At 31.5% G+C, this 21,578-nt stretch overlaps 1 pseudogene; it reads right to left on the bottom strand.

The window, feature by feature from the left end:
• Window positions 1–5,570: 5,570 nt before the first annotated feature.
• LOC108479016 (uncharacterized) lies at window positions 5,571–6,891 on the bottom strand (annotated as a pseudogene).
• Between the last annotated feature and the right edge of the window lie 14,687 nt (window positions 6,892–21,578).

The raw sequence follows: 21,578 nt of genomic DNA, 5'->3' as shown, positions 1-21,578 counted from the left end.
TTTCTTTTTTTTTCTTTGTTTTTTTTTGGGTTAGGTTTTTTTTTGGGGGGCTTAATGGGCTTTTGAATTGGGTTTGGGTAGATGTAAATGGGTCATGGGTTAAGGGTTTTAGTGGGTTTAGAGGTTTGGTTGGGTTTTCATATAATTGGGCCCGGGCAATTTGGGCTTCTACAGCTAGGCTATGGCATTTTAGTGAAAAGACCATTATTGGGTTATGGCACCGTGAACGTAAGACCAGGTTGGACCATGGCAGTATATGTATATGTGTAAGACCATAGCTGGGCTATGGCATCCTGATGATAAGACCATAACTGGGTTATGACATTACGAGTGTAAGACCATGGCAGGGCCATGACAATATACGTGTAAGACCATAGTTGGACTATGGTATTAAGAAAACGATGTACTCAATTTCGTAAGATTTTCTCTAATTTGACAAAGATTGGTAAGTGTCATATGGATTAAAGTGATAGAATTTAAATAGTTATTGATATTGAGCTCAATCAAGTGAATTCATCATTTGAAATTGTGATTGGCAGGAAGTGTTAGTGAATTGCATGTTTTATGATTTGCTATAAAACTTTCAGTAAGATTTAACTTTAAAACCAATGAACTTACCAAGCTTCATTAAGCTTACTCGTGTTGTTTAATGTTTCTTGTAGATTAACGTGAGATTGGAGGATCGGATCAACACATCATGTCACACTATCCAGATTTCTCCGGTAGATTTTGTAATACAACCTATAGTTTATATGACATGTATAAGGTTGGATAGAAAAAAAAATAAACTTGAATTATGAATGAAAATGATGCATATATATATATATATATATATATATATATATGTTTGTTTGCAAGTATTTAGTAGTAGATATTAGTAATTCAATGAATGAAGTTATTTTGGTAAGTTTATGTAAATGAGTTTTGCGATGACATATTATGTTTAATACATAATTTTGGCTTGAATTGGTTGGTTGGTTGGGATATGTCAGTGTATTTCTATGTTGTGTGCAGGTTGATATTAAAATGGGTGAGAAAAGTGGCCTTAAAATGGCCTATTTTCGTCCACACGGGCGTGTGTCTCAGCCATGTGTAACACATGGCCTGGCACATGGGTATGTGGTCTGGCCGTGTGTCCTCTGCACCTTGAAGTTTTAAAATAGAATGCGCAGGTTTTTACACACGGCCTAGCACACGGACGTGTGACTTGGCAATGTGACCCTTGCAATTTGCACATGACCTAGCACATAGGTGTGCGATTGGCTGTGTGACACAAGTCAGAGTGTTACACGAGTAAGGAAATAGGCTAGGACACAACCGTGTGTCTCACATCGAATGCCCATACGGCCTAAGACACGGGCGTGTCTTCTGGTTGTGTGAGCCACACTGCAGGCCACACGAGCGTGTGTCCCTTACTATTAAGAAAAAATTTTAAATTTTGGGAAAATTTCTAGAGTGTTCGATTTAGTCCCAATTCACTTCTAAAGTGTATTTTGGGCCTCGAGGGCCCATTTAAGAGGCAATATGGATGATTTATAATTGATTCTTAATTTGTATAATAAAGGTAATGAAATATTCGAAATTAGTTTATAAAGTTCGATAATGCTCTTTAACTCTGCTCTAACGGATAAGGGTTAGGGGTGTTACAATTCGCTTCTTAGGAGCAGGCTTTGCTCTTGATTTCCTCTTTCCCATCCTTAAATCCCTTCAACACATCAAATTACAATCAAAATCAGCATAAAATTTTCCAGAATTTTGCAACTAATTTAAAGTTCTTACTAGAAATTAGATTCAAATTTCAAACCCTAGAAAATCATTCGATTTTTTTTTTTAAATTTCAAACTCTAAAGATAAATAATTAGGTTAAGCAATAAAAAAAAGATCTATTTTCTTATATTTTCTTTCTCCAGAGAGAAACACAATAGAAAAAATTGGGTTTTTTCTTCTTCTTCTCCTTCTTCTCTATTATTAAGGTTTTTTTTTTTCAATTTCTTCTAATATTGGGTGGGTTTCCATTATGGACATCCAACGTGGCAAGTTAACTGGCCACATCAGTTAGTTAACTTCCCACATCAGCAGTCCCGTTAAGACACTAACTAAAACTATTAATTAGTGACTGTTTTGTCATTTTTTTTATAACGTTAGTGATTGTTTTGTTATTTTTTAAAAGTTGAGTGACTGAAATGAAACCTAAGTGACTATTTTGTTGGCTACCCCAAAGTTGAGTGACTGTTGGTGTAATTTACCCTTGATAGAAAGATGAATGGTTACCTTAGTTGGAAGAAAAATAAACTTTTTTCGAAAACCCAAAAATCTAGACACGAAGAAGATGATGAAATATATGGAGTTTTTTTAGTGTTTTCTTGGAGATTTATGAAGGTAATTGACTTGGGGAATGATAGAAATCAAAATATTGGAGTTTGGAAACCAAAACTTGATTGAAAAGAGCTTGGAAAATAAGGGAAGACAACCACAAAGGATGGAGAAGACTAACATGGGTTTTGTGAATATAAAAGGGGAAAAGAGGGTGAAAATTAAGATTTGGTTTAATTATCTTTTAAAAACTTACAATTTAGGCCCTTTTACAAATCAGTCCTTATTTCAAAATTAATGATATTTTAAACACTTTTTTCAAAAATTGACTTGATTTTCTAAAAACCATAGACAAAAACATTACTAATATACCATGTCGCAAAAATTCAGAACACTTTAAGGCTAAAATTCCTAAAATACCCTTAAAACTCCTATGCTCTATTTTGGGGTGTTACATTCAGGTCTCGCGGTGGTGGCGAAATTCGTTGCCTCCACCCATACTGCTGCATCGCTTAGTTTGATTCGTGCATTTCCACTGTCGCGTACACTACCAACAGCACCTTGGCATCCCACATCTCTTGATTGCCTAACACTTTCAGCGTGATGAAATATATGATATCGGTGTCGACGTACTACATCCATTCAAACTGAAAAGTAAAATTTTAAATATCGTTATGTACGAATTTTTTTTTACAAATCATAATGTAATTAATATAGGTTCAGAATAATAAGTAACTAACCTCGAGTAGTTTTACGTAACTCAACCCATTGTTCTACCTGGACAAGCGATATGTTAGTCGAAACGTATAATAAATAAAAAAAACTACTATACAAACTATGTATTTATTAATAAATGATGTTTACCTCATTACCAACGGGAACATGTATGGGTCGGTCACTTTGGGATGTAGAAATAGTGGTTGCCACCAGGCCCACGATTGCAGCAGGAATAGGCAACAATTGATCGATATCATATTCGGTATCGGAGCTTGGCACATCTCTCGACGTGGAAAAGACGGAAGATCCCCAACTTAGTTTTCCACACTCATTGAAGTCCACTAGATGTAGTAGCCACCATACGTGTACCAAATTTTGAGATTTGTCGGGCATTAAAATGCCATCAATTAACCTTATGATGAATGCTCAGGCGTATTATTTTATATCCTTGTCCGTTCGGCCTTTAAGGAGCTTGTCGAAATTATCCTCCAACCAGTTGATCGAAATCCGACCACTTTTAAACTTGTTTGTGACCTCTTTGCAGAGATCCACTTTACCCGGAATGACTACTGATCCTGTGATCACTGACCCATCCACTAGCAGATCGAGTTGTAGTGTTATGTCCTCAAGTGTGATTGTACACTAGCCGCATGAAAGGTGGAAAGTCTGTGTTTCGGGCCTCCATCTTTCCACCAAAGCGCTGATTAGTGTAAGATCGACTTTGCAACCCCGGTCATGTGAGACGCATGTAGGAATCCAACCTCTTGCAAGTGGCCACGAATTTCAAGGATCGCAGGCTTTCCCATATTATGAATGAAGCCTTCTAGTACACAATCATTTTCTTATTTACACAATAAAAAAAGATTCAAATTAAAAATAATAATTAAATTGAAAATAACTGAAAATAAAAAAATTAAAATTTCGTCTTACCATTACTTGTTGGCCAGTGGAAATATGTTTGTCGTCGAAACGGATTAGAGAGACGATCATTGGTGAGAAATCGATTTTAACGAATAAAATATGAGATAATTAAAAAGATATATTTTTAAAAATGAAAATATCAAAAATTTTAAAATGAGAGAGTTGAGAGAATTTGAGAGTGGAGAGAAGGATGTGAATGAAAAAAAAACTGAAATTTGGGGGGTATTTATAGGGTAAAAAAAGTTACCATTAGCCACTTTAATTTTTTTTTTACAGTTAGTGCGACAAAGTTCAAAAAGCCGTTACTTTTTTACTGTTGAGAGAAAATGCGTCTAGATAAGCGAGCTTTCCTGCTACATATGCAGAAAATGCACTCAGTTGGATGTGCTTATTTTTCTCTCTCCTAAAATCAAGCTATTTCCCTAATTAAAAAAAAAGGGCCAAGGCATAATTAAAAAATAAAAACCGCACTTCAATCTAATTTTGCTTATTAATTATATTTATTTTCTTTTCAATTTTAAAAGGTATGGGTGGGGTCTCTAAATCTTTTAGGCTTGGAGGGTTTTTCGATTAAAAAGTTAAATATTTATTTATTTGTTATTGTTGTTAGATATTACATATTTTTATATTTGTAATAATTTTTATAATAAAATTAATAAATAATCATCAATAAGCAGATATATGAGTAATAGAAAATAGAAAAATATAATTAATAAATATTCTAAAAATTTTAATTATTCATTAATATAATATATTTTTAATTTTATATTTTTAACGGTCATTTTAAATATCATCTCAATTTTATCGATTGAATTTAAACATTTCTCATCCTTAATTTAAACACTCAATCTCATCCCTAAAATATTTAAATTCACCATTCTCACGTAACCACTCACACTCCACATTCAAAAAGTTGGCCATTGTTGAGACAAACTTAAATATTATTATAACCAAAAACTCCAAAAGACAAAAGAAAAAGGCAAATAATTTCAAAAGGGATCATTCATTTTGCAATTGGTTTCCTCCATTAACATTATCCATCTCCCACCTAGTTTATATCGTATCTTAGACAATGGAAAGAAAAACATCTTCAACCAAAGTGGCGCTTATAAATAAGCATTCAAGGAAACGTATCAAACTACGGTACACTCATGTTAAGAATCTTAAGATGTTCTTGAGAAGCCTCTACTACACTTAAATGAAGTTTTTGGACTTTCACATTTTTCTTCTGTTTTTGGGCACATTGAACTCCGTTAAAATTAGCTTGTGCTTACCGTTATTTGGTGAAAATGATGATGCATTTCAATAAAAATAAACAACTAGGGTTGAAATGGGGGATATGTCAAAGGTACAAGATGATCAATGACTATGGAAATGCAAATTGCCTCGATGACCTATCAGCTTAAACAAACTGCAAATTATAAAGGAAAATTAGGAAGCAAGTGCCCCCATTACTTGACCGTAAGAGATCCACAATTTTATGAATTCAGGCAATCCAACACTAATCATCAACTCTAAAGCTGATCGATTCTCAATAACATAAATAAGTAGAGGTTAAATGTTAGAACGAACAACAGCATTCATCATTCAGCTACCGTATATACATATAACATAAAAAAAGTCACAATGCTAAAACTTCTTCATTGCAAAACAAGTATCAAAGGGAACAAATATGTTAAGAGTTGTAATGGGTTTAGGGTCCCATAGAGAATAGTATCTGGTATCAACATCAATTCATAGAATACACTAAATCTGACTTGACAAATCAAGCATCGAAGTTTTCCTTTTGAATGCTACTCCCGAGAGGCATATACTCTCCGAGATAACCACCCAAATGATCCTGCAAAGCACTCTTATCGATTCCCTGATGATGATAACTCTTACAAACATAGTAAAACACGCTCTGCACCAACAAGCCAACAAGATTCACTATTACCAAAACTCCTACAAAAAATCCCACCACCACAGTTCTCCAAAAAACCCCATAACTTTCCCCTCCATGCACCAAGGATCCAAAGATGCCCTCAATCACACCACAAATTGCCAAATACCCCAAAACCAAAATGAAAGCCTTATTAATCCGCCCTTTCAACACTCGTAACTCTTCTTCATTGCTGCAAGCCCGTAAATGGGTTCAAGCACCGATACCACACTGGCCAAATGCCATAGCGCCGTGATGAAAACTTGAACACCCAAGAAGAGCACTAAAATTACCATGAATGCCAAGAAGGATAAAACAATGTTCTGGGTATCAACGGCAATGAAGAACATGAACAAGAAGGCAATCAACAAGGCATCGTAAACGAACATCAAGAGAGCAATCCAAGCGAAGGTTATAAAAAGAGGCTTAAAAACCTTGGGTATGGCTGAGATCGTCAAAGAGAAAGAGACTGGCTTTGACGTGTAGAGGGACGCCACTGTGAAAACAACGGCAGCTGTAGATAAAAGAGAGAAGGCAAAGAGGAAGATAAGGTAAAAGAACTGGAAGGTCAAAAGGAGTGTCCACTCGTGATGCGTTTGGGCAGGGTCAGCTAATGGGTGGGATTCGAGTTGATTTAAGATTGGGTGGGTGAAAAGAGAGTGAGCTCAAATGGCAAAAGATAGAGGAAAAATGAGACCTACGGTTATGAGATTGAAGGCCTTGGGGGATCTTTGAGGGATAGAAATTAATTCACTGAGGATGTAGGGTATGGACAAGAATTGAAGCTCTTCTGGGGCCAGATCCATGATGTCTTCTTAGGAAATTCCACAGAATTGTAATATGGGGTTGGAGATTGGGGAAGATGAAAGCTTGGAAACAAAAGCTAGTAACCATTTCCGTCAATTGGCTATTCGAGAGTACTTTGTTGATTTCCAACGATTTTTTGTTTCATTTCTGTGTTATTCATTGCATGAGCCATGAGTCTGATAGAATACAATATAATCGCCGCTGTCCTGTAGTACTCTTTTTTTTGTTTGTTTCTTTTTACCATTATAAATATTTTTTACAAAAAAAATTACATTTGTTTTTTACGAGATTTTTACTGGAATTTTGCTATTTTTTCCCATTTGTTGTAGGATTTTTTTAAAATGTTAAAAGATCTCGACATCCATGGACAATGTTGAGGTCTATGGACAAATTTTGTTTTAGTTTGGTTTGCCTTTTTTGAATTTTGTCTAAAATTATTTTGTTACCTTTTCAACTTACAATTCATTTTTATCTACTAGGTACTTCATGTTAGTTTATGCCGATGTTAATATAATCGTGACATGTGATAGTTTATCAATATGTCAAGCGGTAAATTTAAATTAAAAAGATAAGAGAATTTTAAAATTTATAAATTAATGAATAATATAATTTTTGTCACATTAAGAATGAATTTAGATAATGATTGTCCTGATATATCACCCATTTATCTGGATTCATTTCACATATACTTTTAGTAAGTTTATTTTTATAAAATATTAGGCTATTTATTTATTATCTTAAAATTAAAAATATAAAATTTTAAAAATTATAAATTAATAAAAGAATATTAAAAATTTTACATCAAGAATGAACTTAAATAGATATTTGTCTAGATTCAAATGCATCTGAAGAACCGTTTGTCTATATTCATTGTAAACGTGCTTTTAACTGTTTTATATATTTATATACACTTTTAAATAATTATAACTTTTAGTTTTTTACATATTTATATATTTATGAATTTTGTCTTTTTTAATTTTTATATTATTGATTTTTATATAAATTTCAAAATATTATAAGCTTTTATATATTTTCAATTGCATATATTTTATAGTTTTATAAGTTTATATATTTATATTTTATAAATATTTAAAAAATAAAACCTAAAACTTATATTTTATGAAGAAAGTTAAAATATATAATCTTACTAAAAATTCATCTAGAATGAATATGGAAAATGATTGTTCAAATTCAAATATATCTAGACAAACATATATTTAGGTTCATTCTTGATATGGAAAAATTATACATTTTATTAATTTATATGTTTTAAATATATTTATTTTTTAAAATTTATGCCCACCACATGGCATATTGAGAGGCTACGACATGTCACCACCAGATTGGCTATTAGTGGCATGTCAGTACAAGTTAACGATGTTAGTGCGGAAGTACAATCTGGGTGGTAGAATACAAGTTCAAGTACCAACTAGGTATCTTTGGACAAGTTCAATGGACAAATTACATAATAACCCTTTTAAAATCCATGTCCATAAGTATCGAAATTTAGCTTATTTTACAATATGCTTAAAGGAAACTAAATTTGATTATTTTTGACATCTATTGACAATACTACAATAATGAATTCGATATCAATTAGTGTCAAGATCATGCCCTTTTTTCAAAGATTTCTTTAGAAATCTTGTACTTACATCAATAGGATTTGACTTAATGTAGCATGATTTTAGCACTAGTAAATTTAAGGTTTAGAGTTTAATTTAAATTTTAAGATTTCATGTTTAAGGTTTTAATCCAATGATTCTTTTCTAAATTCTTCAACATGTCACGGTTTGTACAAAGGGGAAAAATTATATTTCAGCTTGAATGGCGGAAGTGACGAGGAAATTAGGTTGAAATAAATCTACTTGATTTCAACAAGAAATCAATGTTTAAGGGTTGAGGTTTGGAAGAGATGGAAGAAGAAAGCAAGAAAACGAAGAGAGAAAATGTCCCCTCTTCCACAAGGGCTGGACGACAGCAAGAAGAAGAGGATGAATTTTCCATCTTTTTCCCATTTTTTAACCCATATAAAATATATTAAGTCAAAGTTAACAAGTCAACTTCTTTAAAGTGTTGTCTACATTAAAATCCTCCATTTTAAATTTATCCAATAAATTTTTATATATTATTACTATTTTCAATATTTCAAATATAATATTCACATGAAAATACTAAAATGTCCTTATGTGTTGAAATTATCATTTCGTCTCTTTTTCACTCCTTAATCTATTTTCTTTACACCGAATAGATATTTATCAAGTCCAAACTTCATAAATCACATATAGTCTTTATTATGAGTCCATGGGAGGTAAAAATTACATCAATGCGCTTTCTTCGATAAAAATGAAAAAATTACAACTCAGACATTGTACTATCGAATATTTTCTAATTTAGTTTAAAAGTGATTTTCATTACAGTAATACATATCGAGAATTATTCTTATGCCCAATAGGCAAAAATCATTCATATTTTCTCAATTTGGTTAACTTTATATTTTAATCCTTTCACTTTTTAGAATTTGTAATTTGGTCCTTTTGTCATTTTTTTTTGCTTCCACAATTCTTTTCATTGATTTTTAACTTCAATATTAATTTTTCTTTCATAAAAAGTCTCCATCAGACTCATTTTCCAAATGTTCTCAGATTTTTACTATTTTCGATCCTAGAATAATGTCACTTATTGTTTAAAAATTTTGGGTTGTTACAATTGTCCCCTCCTTAAGAAAATTTCATTCCTCTAGATTCTGAAAAACATTGTCATTATTTCATCACTTACCAACTCATGTGATAGACTAAAACAATAAGACAAGTAGAGTAGAAAATGATGTACCATGTGTCATTCCAAAGCATTAGTTCCTTTAATGTAGTAAAGTTCCACTTCAACTAGTGGAAATTCCATTTCACATCTTATTAATTTAGCTACTCCAATAGTTTCCCATAACTTATTAGACCTTCTAGTTAGATTCTTTCATTAACTATTACGCACTTCACACCATTTTCATTTCAAATCCTTAGAGTGTTCTTATCATGCGGCGATACCTATTCATAACTTGTTCATCATTGGATATGTAACACGCCTAAAATTGTTATGCTATTAATGTAAAATTAAGTGAGAATTGAGTGTCATATATTTCCCGGTAAAGTAAAATACGAAAATGAAAATGATAAAAGAGAAATTTGAGGAGTATCAAAGAAAGTTAAATTGAAAAGTATGTAAGGACCAAAAGTGAAAATAATCCAATTTCTTATGACATGAAATTGGTTTGTAGGGACCAAGTTGAATAAGTGGAGAAATACGATGGACTAAATCGTAATTTACCAAAAGTGAGTAGTGATTCAAGGATGGAATTTTGAAGAAACATGAAGGGTAAAATGGTCATTATCCAAATTAGATAATTATATAGTGTAATAATTAAGGAAGAAAAATGTTGAAACATGATTGGTTGAATATTTTATTATTATTTTATTATAATATATTTATTAATATTTTATTCAATTAAAATTAGTATTAAAAGAAAGAAAGATGAAGAAAGTCACCAAAGCTTCCAACGTCCATGAAAAAGATAAAAAAAAGAAAGTTTTTCTTTCTTTACAATTTGATCCTTTAATCAAAATTTCATTATTTTCACCTAGAAATCAAAGGAATTTTCAAAAGCACCAAGAGAGAAAAATGATAAGGAAGCTATTAGATTCAAGAAAATAGAAATTGGAGAGAGAAAATAAAGCTAAAGCTTGATTCCAAAAGAACAAGGTATGAATATTAAGGTTTCATATTATTTTCAAGTTTAATATTGTTAGAAAAGTATGGAAATGGTGTTAATGTAAAATTTACTTATAGAAAGTTTTATGTTTTTGCCACGTTGATGAAGAAAGAGATAGAGAAAATAAATTAAGTGATGAGGAAAAAGGAAGAGCAAGTGATTTGAAGTTGGAAAAGGTAAGTACCCATGAGTTCTCATGTTATTTAAGAACTAAAATGTAGACTTGGTGAAGTTTTGTGGTAAATAAGTAAAATAAAGTGTGAAATAATTTAATAGGTGAATAAGGAAAATATGATAAAAGTTTAATGAATGTGTTATGAGATGATGAATATGCATAAAAGTATTGTAAAAGTGAAATTGGGGAAAATATGAAATTTTTATGATGACAAGGACTAAATTGTCAAACTTGAGAAAATATGTAGATCAAATAATAGAAGTAAAATACATAAAAAAATTGACATGTGAAACAAGATATTGAGATAAATTATGTGATTAAAGTATAACAAGAAAGAAAATTGATTTTATATGATTAATTAGTGAATATTGAACTTTTATGACAAAAAGGGACTAAATTGAAAAGTTATGAAAGTTTACAAGAAAATTATTTGATAAGTGAATAATGTAGTTGAGAATGAAAAATACATGATTATTGTAATTCAAATTACAATTGTTCTCTAGGTTGTGGAAATATAAGTATTAAATTGAAAAAGTGTAAAATTATAGTTAATTTGTGAAATATAAAATGGATAAATAGAGTGTGTAAGAAAGTTTGATGAAATAGTATATGTATAAAAAGTGAGGGTGAGATTGGATTACAAAGAATAGTGAAGGATAGAAATAATTAATAAATTATATTTATTATGTGAATTATTTTAGTGAAATGAAAGAATTATGAAAAGAAAAGGACTAAGCTACAAAATATGCAAAAGTGATATGTGAGAAATATGGTAAGTTGTAGCAGTGAATTATGGAATTTTTATTAAGTAGTGAAATATGTTATATGTATTAAAGAAAGTTGGAAATTATATTTTTGAATTGTTATAATGTGGACTAAATTGAAATAAGTCCAAAGTATTTAAATTTTGTTCTTGAATAAGGAAATGAAATTGATTCCAATATAATTGCCCAAGTAGATCAGATAAGAACTAATAGGATATATATGACATGCCATTAAGAAAATTTTAGCGTGCTCTCTGTTTTGAATACACATATCAATGCTACCCTATTCTGAATACACACTTCGGTGCCATCCTGTTCTGTATTTGCACTTTGGTGCATTATTGTACTATTTTCGTATACCTTATACATTTTGTTAAGTCTACCTTGGGCCTCTATTAAGGAAAATTTAGCGCACTCCCTGTTCTGAATACGCATTTTAATGTTATCCTATTCTGAATATTTGCACTTCAGTGCATTGTTGTACTATTTTCGTATACCCTATATGTTTTGTTAAGTCTATGTTGGGCCTCTATTGAATAATAAAAGATAATGATAAAATAAAAATTTATGGTAAGTAAGTTCTGATGAAAAGTTCCTATTACACAATGAGATGACGAGTAAAAGATTCTGATAACAATTTTTGTTAAACCGTGAAGTGATAATCTAGTGAATTAGACTAGTAAAAGTTTTGTTCCTGTCAATCCATGAAAAGATAAATGTAGTGAATTTTGGGAATAATGATTCTTATAAATACAGAATGATTTGTTGATTGTCAAAATATGCTTTATTGATTATTATAATATATTCAGGAATTGCAATAGTAATAATGTTTTTAATATATAAAAATCAGGGTAAAAATGAGATTTGGATTCTTGGGTACTTACTAAGCTTTCACAAGTTTAACGCGTGTTTTAAACGTGTAAGTGGAAGATCAAATTGAAGCTCGAGATTCAAGTTGGGATTGTAACACATCTCATCTCATCACACCACCAAGGCTTGAAGAGGGTGCGAATTTGATATTTTTGTTATAGAATATGGCATGTACATAAGTTATTGCGAGCGTTTTGATATAATTTAAGTTTTATAATGATTAAATGACGTGTAACCGCCGAAGTTGCTCTGGCAACGAATGTAACATCCCAGTGCTTTGACTTGTTTTTTGGGTCGGCTATGGGGGCGTTACAAGATACTTCTTTTGATTTTCAAAATGGAATAAATCTACTTATCTTCTTTTATATTATCAACTTATTTTAATGGTGTTCTAACATCCTCAACATCTCATGCAATTATAAGACTTAATCATTACTTATCTTCTTTTATATTTTCAACTTATTTTAATAGTGTTCCAACACCCTCAACATCTCATGCAATTATAAGACTTAATCATTCTCTTATCATTTGAGACCATTTTTTTTTATCACTTCTTGAAAATTTACACAAATTATAGAATACATGTTATCAACTTGTAACACCTTTTGCCCTACTGGATCGTCAGGTCTGAGTTATAGGATACCACATCTGTTGTCGAAGCAACTACTGTCAAATAAACCGTAAATAAATCATTCAAATATACATTCATATTATAAACACCTTCAAATAATGATATACAATTAAATCTGAATCTTAATCGAGCTTACGAAAGCTCTTTTGTTGACCCGAGCACGAAATAGGCCAAATTGTAAAGTTTCAAAATTTCAAGATGATGTTGTGATGTCACTTCCTCCACATCGTAACGTTGCCAAAAATTTTGTCACGTCGTGACCTTAGGCCACTCGATGTCGCGACATGACTCACTATCGGTCAACATTGTGATGAGGAAGATTGCTCGTCGGGATGTGGATTCTGTTTTTGGTAAAATTTAGGTAATTTGGTATCTAGTTCATGATTACCTCGCAAATTGTACTTTTGGTGCATATTTTCCTAACTTTTCTTGCATAAAAAATGCTCCAAATATATACCAAAATATTGCATTTAACCATTTCTAATCAACCAATCCAATATACTTCAATCTGGCATCAAAACATATCAATTCAAGTTGTTCAATTTCAACCTATTCAACCATACACTTAGCCATTCAATGCCATCTCCTTAACTATGTCAATTCATACTTAAACATGCCATTTTAAGTTCCATTCACATTTCTCAACATGTTACCAAAACATACATATTCAATTAGTCTTTAGCCTTACCAAAATCAAACATTAAAAAGTGGTTCAAACTAAAACTATCATTTTAAGATTCTACAATGTGGCACCCCAAACCCAGTCGGGACGGTCCGACCTGAATTTTGAATCTCACATTAGCCACCAAAGTGACTCTCGGTTAAAACACCATAAATCACACCACGTATTTGCAATGTAAATCATAATAAAAACACCTAGTAGCATGGCTTTCTAGTCACATAATAAAAAACAAACACAACAGTGTATGGATAAGTCACCTGTGAACCTACCTACTAAAAAGAACCAACCTCTCGCATCAACCTAGAAAGTATAGCTCGCGACCTACTTGCGATACCTAGCTCGCAACTGGTCTTGCGAACCCCAAGTTTGGCGAACATAAATGCACATCACCTTTAGTGCTGTTAGACTATCCAGAGGCAAGGACACATGCGAACTCCTTACTTTTACACACATATTCATATTGGCGAACCCAACTTCCCTAGCTAAGTGACCTATCCTGGTGAACTTACTAGCTTGGCGTACTCATGATTTTCTTTTGGGTGAACCCCCCATTTGGCAATTAGTGACACTGGCAATCCCTAAATACTGACATCATATCTATTGTTTAGTGATCCACATGGTTTTGGTGAACTCATTTTAGTGGTGAACACTACATATTAAAAACCCCCTATCTCGCTATACACTTGGCTGGCTCGTAGGTTTTATTTAATTATGTTTTACATATATGTCATGAATCCTAAGTTGTTATTTTGTTTTAAACATACAAGTGGTACAAGGGCGTACCTTAATTCTCGACGATCTCTTCATCCTACATAAATTCGTTAGGTCTTTGATTTAATAACGAGCAATATGTATAAAATCCAATCAAGCATGCACTTAACCAAGCAAATATAAAGTTAAAAATCCAAAATTAAACGGTTCGCAATGTCTGTTTACAACTAGTAACTATTTTCTTAAAAGTCTAAGTCTAAACCCGTAGGACAATCCCACATTGCCTTCCACTTTAGTGTTTGAAAACATGTCACATACTCAGAAGGATTTACCTTGGGATGGATCATCGAGTTGCCACACTTCACCATTAGTCCCACTAGCTACTTATCTGCAAGGTACATGTAAAGAGTGTAAGCTTATTGAAGCTCAGTGAGTGCTCAAGTATAAATCACAAATAAACACATTAATCATGCTAGCAAATAGACATGCTAAAATAGTTCGCATAATATACAATATTTGTACACATTATGGTGATATATTGGCAATTTGTGAATGTGAAACATAATCAAATTATATACAAATTGATAAGCGAATCTACAAAACATTCCAATTGACTCAAAGAGTTGCATGCTATCTCCAATAAGTGTAGCACGAATGCTCACTCTCCAAAACACTCTACACAATCTACAGTGAATGGAGCGGGCTCGACATTCCCTTATCTCTCCAAAGCTATCTCTGGGCCACAATGCCCTAACACATGGTAAAAAAGGGCGAGTACTCACAATACCAACGTATCATTTTTTACACATTTACAACACACATAATATAGGGCTCACACAATACAGTTCTCAATAACGCAGTTCACTTTGGTAGAGCTCACAATACTCCAGGGCTTGCAATACACTTAACATCACAATAACATATGGGTTTGCACATGTATATGGGCTCGCATAGTACAGGGGTTCACACATCTATATAAGCTCGCATACAACATGTGACAGGGTTTGCTTATCATAGAGTTCACACATTCATATGGGTTTGCACATAGCTTATGGGTTCGCACATGCATACAAGTTTGCAGAACATATATGGTTCACACAATGAAAATGTTCTCATATCACAGGGGCTCGCATACTTATATGGGCTCACATGTATTAAGGCTCGTATAGAAATATAGGCTCACATGCATTAAGGCAATAGGGTTCGCATATTTCATATACCAAGGGTCACAGGTTACATGCTAGGGTTTGCATGCCTTACTTGGGCTTTCTTTAGCATGCGGCTGGTGTTTAAGTGAGATACGCAAAAACACTCACTTGTGGTTCACTGTTGACTACCGAAACTACACCACATTCTGCTTACCCTTATCCTTGCTCGTCGACGCTCACTCACCAACAGAGGCTTCGCATATCACACAAAATCATAGAAGTTATTAGCATTCACAGCAAAATGTCTATCCTAAAACACATGACAGCTCGCCACTCTACTAAGTTTGGCGAGCTTACCTTGCGTAACTTAAATCCTCTAATTATTGCAATTATACTCAAATAGATCCTTGGTTTTCACTTCCTAATACTAGATCTAATACTTAATTACAAATTTAATCCATTAATTTTATAAAATTTCAATAATTAACATTTTTCAAAAAATCTCGTTCATCTTCAATCTCATGGAGCAAAAATCATTTGATTCATACATTTCCTTTAAAGTTTTGTTAAATCAAGTTTATAAAGCTCTTGATCATGTCAAAATGAGTTGAAAATCATTTTGAAATATTCACTTAGCTCACTATTACGTGATTTATCATTTTTTAGCAAAATCAAGCTTTAAAATTATAGATCTTATGTTTTCTTGCTTAGATATATAAAAACACAATTTGAAATCACATTATAAACATTTAATCTACAGGAAATCAAAATGTTTACATCTTCGAAGGTCTCCACATAATTGAATTAATTTGAACAAAAATGAGCTAGTGTTGATGAAAAATTAAAGAAGAAAGAGTGGATTTCTTTTAAAATTAAGGAGGAAAAAGTTGTTTGGATGTTAGGAAAGGATGAAAGAAATTTGAGAGAAAATTCTTAAATTTTAGACATAACAAACTTTTGCAATGGTTGAAAGTGTGGAGGGAAAGGACGGTGGGTGAACTTATATAGCCAACCAAAATTTAAAATTTGGGCTATTTACCCCCAAGCCCCGTCCTATTTCCTCCCTTGTTCTAATAGCTTTCATCTCAATTAAATCTCTTAATTTACACATTAGACCTTTAATTTAACTATTGTTCCAATTTAATCCTCACTAATATATTTTTATTAATCCAATTATTATTATTACCTAATTAATTAATTAATTATTTTATTAGATTTTTATTAATCCAATTATTATTACCTAATTAATCAATTATTTTATTTTATTAAATCCTAATTCCTACGACACTAACCCCGATTCCTCACTCGAGCCCACAATTAAATTACCTGATTCTACTAACCTAATTTTTGGTGTGTGTGACATACAATACATAATACTTATATACATGCTACAAAACCAAGCTTAAACAATTGAAAGACTATCGAATCAACAACGGCATAGTGTGAGCTTATCGTAGATCCATTTTCCATGTTTCACAAGTTGGCAATCTACGGGAAAAGGGAAAACAACAGGATAAGCATTGTGAATGCTCTGTAAGTTCATAGGCATTAAATCAAAAACTTACCTTGACAAACAATCACATACAAAAAGCTACCAAAATGTAGGCATAGTTTGGTTAAACATAACATATCACAAAAATCAATAAGGGTATTATACCAACATCAAACCATGAATAACATATGTATTTATTATACCATTAATGTCACTATAGGTAACAATTTGAAATCTCATTCCAATCTGGAATAATGAATTCACATGTATACTATAAACTTTATTTTCACAACATTCAATAATTCATCATTGAAATACTGAATTCATCCCATGCCATTTCAATTTCTCATTTCATATAATCTGTATTGCTCAATGAAACCTAGTAAACTGATGATGATTCACTTAACTAACTAAAATTAAGAAAAAGTCAAGCGCACCTATCGAATAACAATATAGTTGTGGTGAATCGGGAATATTGTATCCACGAAGACTAAAAGTACTAGTAATTACTATCTTTTTATTTTCTAAACGATAAACTGAAGGAATTGTTTTTAATCTATTATCTAAACTAATTATTAAGACGCAACAGAGAAGTGAAAAAATATTCGAATGAACCAATGAAAGAGACAATACCCACGAAAAAATCCACCTAGACTTCACTTATTATTTTGAATCTGAATTAAACGATTTATTCACTTGCCTTGATCCGTAGAAATCCCGAAATTATATTAATATCTCTTTCGGGAGTAAAAATAACTGACTCTAGGTTGATTGATTGAAATCTCTTTTTAATTAAAACCACTATTGTTAAATTAACTCGATCTAGGGATTCCCCTATTAGATTTGACTCTAATCCAGTAGATTTATGTCGTCCCATTACTAGGATTGCATGCAACTCCGCTCAATTATGCCAAATCTACTCTTAAATAGGGACTTTTGCTCTACTAAAATAAGCATATCAATCATGAATTAATATCTTGAAAACATTAAAACATGGAATAAGTACACATAATTGAGATCAAGAAATCAAGTATGTATCATGTAATTCATAAATTAAATAACAAGATCCATCATAGGTTTCATCTTCCCTAGGTATCTAGGGAATTTAGTTCATACTTTGGAAGGAAAACATCTCAAAATTAGGAAAACAACAAAACATAAAGAAATCCAAAAACTTCTAGAGAAATTGAATGGAGAATCTTCAATCTTGAAGGAGATCCTGCTTCTCTTGATTCCGACGGTGTTCTTCGAGTAATTTCTTCGTTTTATTCTGCGTGCTCCTCTTTAGTCCTATTCTAATATGTATTTATAAACTTTAGAATTCTCAAAAACCCTAAAAATTGGGTTTTTTTTTTTTGCGTAAAAGAGAATCATGATTTGAAATCGACACGGGTTGGCACATGGGCGTGTGGCCAGCTCGTGTGAAAATTTCCACGCCGTGTAGATCCTAGAAATAGCTCTTTTTACCTAATTTTGGCTCTTTTTTGCTCCTTTCACTCCCCTATAGTCACCTAAGTATAAAAACATGAATTTAAAGGATTAGGAGCATCAAATTCACTAATTCACATAATAAATCATCCAAAACACATCAAGAATTGGATTAAAAACATGTTACTCTTATGGCTTATCATAAATAGATTCAATTACATAGATATCTCTGGTAATAATAATTGCTCGTCTGAGCTAAAAACATATTCATGTCAGGCTATCAGTCTAAGCGAAACCTTTAATAACACATTCAATTGCTTATCCAAGCTGAAAATATACATGTAAGGTTACTAGACTAGGCTAAACCTTTAAAATGACATTAGGTTACTGTCTAGGCTAAACTTGTGCTACATGTATCTTCGAGTCCGCAACAAATGCTGGATCTCGATAATCATCGGTAATCTATCCATACAAGTGTGCATGAAACCTTTACTAAGTTCACCCAGGCATACCAATTCACAACAAAACACATATATAATCATAAATGAAATACACAAGAACTTAAACACATTTATATCATATGAACATACCTGGTCAAATCAACAAACAAGCTGAATTTGTAATGACTACTCGATAATTTTACCTTTTTCCCGAATTTCCTCGGTTTGGTTCAATTCTCGATCTATATAATAATTCAATTCAATTTATCAATACCAAACATTTTATAAAATCCTATTATATGCATAAATTCAATTTTACTTTTTAAATGCCCCTAAATTTTTACGCTTTATTCAATTTAGTCCTTAAAATAGAAATTTCAATATCTTTCAATTTTGAGCTACGATTTTGAAACCAATCACAATCACATCCTTTTATGTAGGGGTGAGCAACACTCGATTCGACTTGGAAAAAAATAATTCAAATTTTGAGTTAAACGAATAGAGTTATTCGAGTCAACTCAATTTTTTTTTTCAAATTTCGAGTTCGAATCGAGTTTAATTTTTGAATTTGAATATTTCGAATATTCAAATAAACCAAATACCAAACTATAATATTTTACATTTTTATCCCAAACCCCCAAAACTTTTTACTTTCCCCCCAATACTTTTATTCCCTCCCATTTTCCCCTCAAAACTTTTACTACTCTCCCATCCCACCCCCACCCCCACTCCCCTAAACCCATTCCCCCCCAATTTTTTAATATTTTTACCTCGTTTACTTTCCCCAAAGTTTTACCCCCAACCTTCAAAACTTTTTATTTCCACACTAAACTTTTACTTTTCACTCTTTACCCCAAATAAAAATCAACCAAAAACCCCTAAACCTAAATAGTAATTATTTTATTTATATCTACTATTTATATTATTAAATTAAATTTCACAATTTGTACTATTTATTTTATTGAATTGTTTAACCATATTAAATCTTTATAAATTCTGTTAAAATTGAATTATTGATGATGCCATAAAATATTCATGTTAAAATTTTATGTTGACATCAAATTCACATTTTATCTTTAAGATAACTTTTATTAAAAATCACATTTTTATATTTAATATATTTTTAATTTCAAAATAAATAGAGACAAAAATCAGAAGATAATTGAAGCAACTAAGCAATCAACGAAGCTAACCCAGTATATATAATATTAATAAATAAATTATAAGGAGATGGAAGTTAATAACAAATTTGATTACAGTGGTCAAATTTGATTACGGTGAGTGATAGTGGTTACAAGAATCTAAAGTAATTTTTTTTAATTTAACTCGAACAAATATATTCGATTCAAATTCCATCTCACTCAACTCAATTTGAGAAAATTTTAAATCGAGTTAGGATGATAAAATAGGATTTGTCAACTCGATTAATTCGAAATTTTTTCATTCGATTCGAGTCAATCGAACACTCACCCATACTTTTATGACCCTCTATTATCTATTATTATAAAAAATTCACATCAATTTTGAAATTTATAAACTTTAGTCCTTTTGGACAAAACTAACAATTTAAATTTTACAATCTAGTTCTTTTTCACATCAAAGCTTAAGATCTATGAATGTAACATCAATTTCTTTAAGAAATCAACCATGGCAAATTCCAAAAGCTATAACAATTTTGCAAATTAATACATGGGTAGCTAAATCAAGCTCCTATGACCTCAAAAACATAAAAATTATAAGAAAAAGGACTTGAAAATACCTTAAAATTGAGGACCAAATAGTTTTGAGCTTTCAAACATGGCTTCTAGGTTTTCTTTGGTGGCTTCGGTTGAAGAAGAAAAGAAAGAATAAAGATGACAACAATTAAGTTGTCTTTTATACATTGATTATAAAATTAATTAATCTTAATTAATTAAGTAAAGCTTAATTAACCTATCCTTAATCAAAATTAACAAATTTAGTGGATTGTAATCAACATCCACCACCGTTTGGCACTTTAAAACGGGTCCAATTGCTCAATTGGTCCCTTGATTAATTAAGAATCTATAGCAATAAATTTTTATAAATTTTACAATTTAATCTTTATACCTTAATTCACTATCAAATTGACAAAACTAAAGGACAAAACTTTAATAGACTTTAATATTAACCTCGTAAATATTAATTTTTAATATTTACGGACTTGAACAACAAAAATGAGATTATGAAATCATTGTTTTCGGCACCACTGAATAATGAACTATTACACTACTTCATTATGAATCTCCGACCATCAGGTCTAAACTCCTAGTCGTAGCACATCTACAAATTACTTCAAAGATTAACATGCACTTAAAATCCTTATATTCCATTTTGTTACTTAACCAAGTTCATAAATTCTACTGGACTTGGTCCATAAGACTTTACATTGTCATTAATATTTCAACACTCAACTAATATACCTTTTTGAGAAATCTTTCAATCCCTACTACTTTTATCTCCTTCGAACCACTTATCTAGACCTTTATTCATAAGTTCAGTTCATATACCAATGGCTAATGCTTAACACAATAGGCAAAAAATACAAATCAAAATATCAATGAAACACCCTACAAGAACGCCCAAAATGCACTCAACAGGCACACCAAATATAGTTGACCAACAAACAACATATATATAGGCTGATACGAGAACTCTTAAGCAACATTTAAGCTTAAAATTGTTAGTAAAAGGCTGAATTTATCTCTTTAAATATTTTCAATAATTATCCCATAGCTTCCTTCATATGAAAGTGAAATAACTAGTTTAGTCTACAAGTA

This window comes from Gossypium arboreum, chromosome 12 (assembly GCF_025698485.1).
Source record: "Gossypium arboreum isolate Shixiya-1 chromosome 12, ASM2569848v2, whole genome shotgun sequence".
Taxonomy (NCBI): domain Eukaryota; kingdom Viridiplantae; phylum Streptophyta; class Magnoliopsida; order Malvales; family Malvaceae; genus Gossypium; species Gossypium arboreum.
The sequence above is the reverse complement of the archived record's forward strand: the minus strand, read 5'-3'. Positions and strand labels throughout refer to the sequence as shown.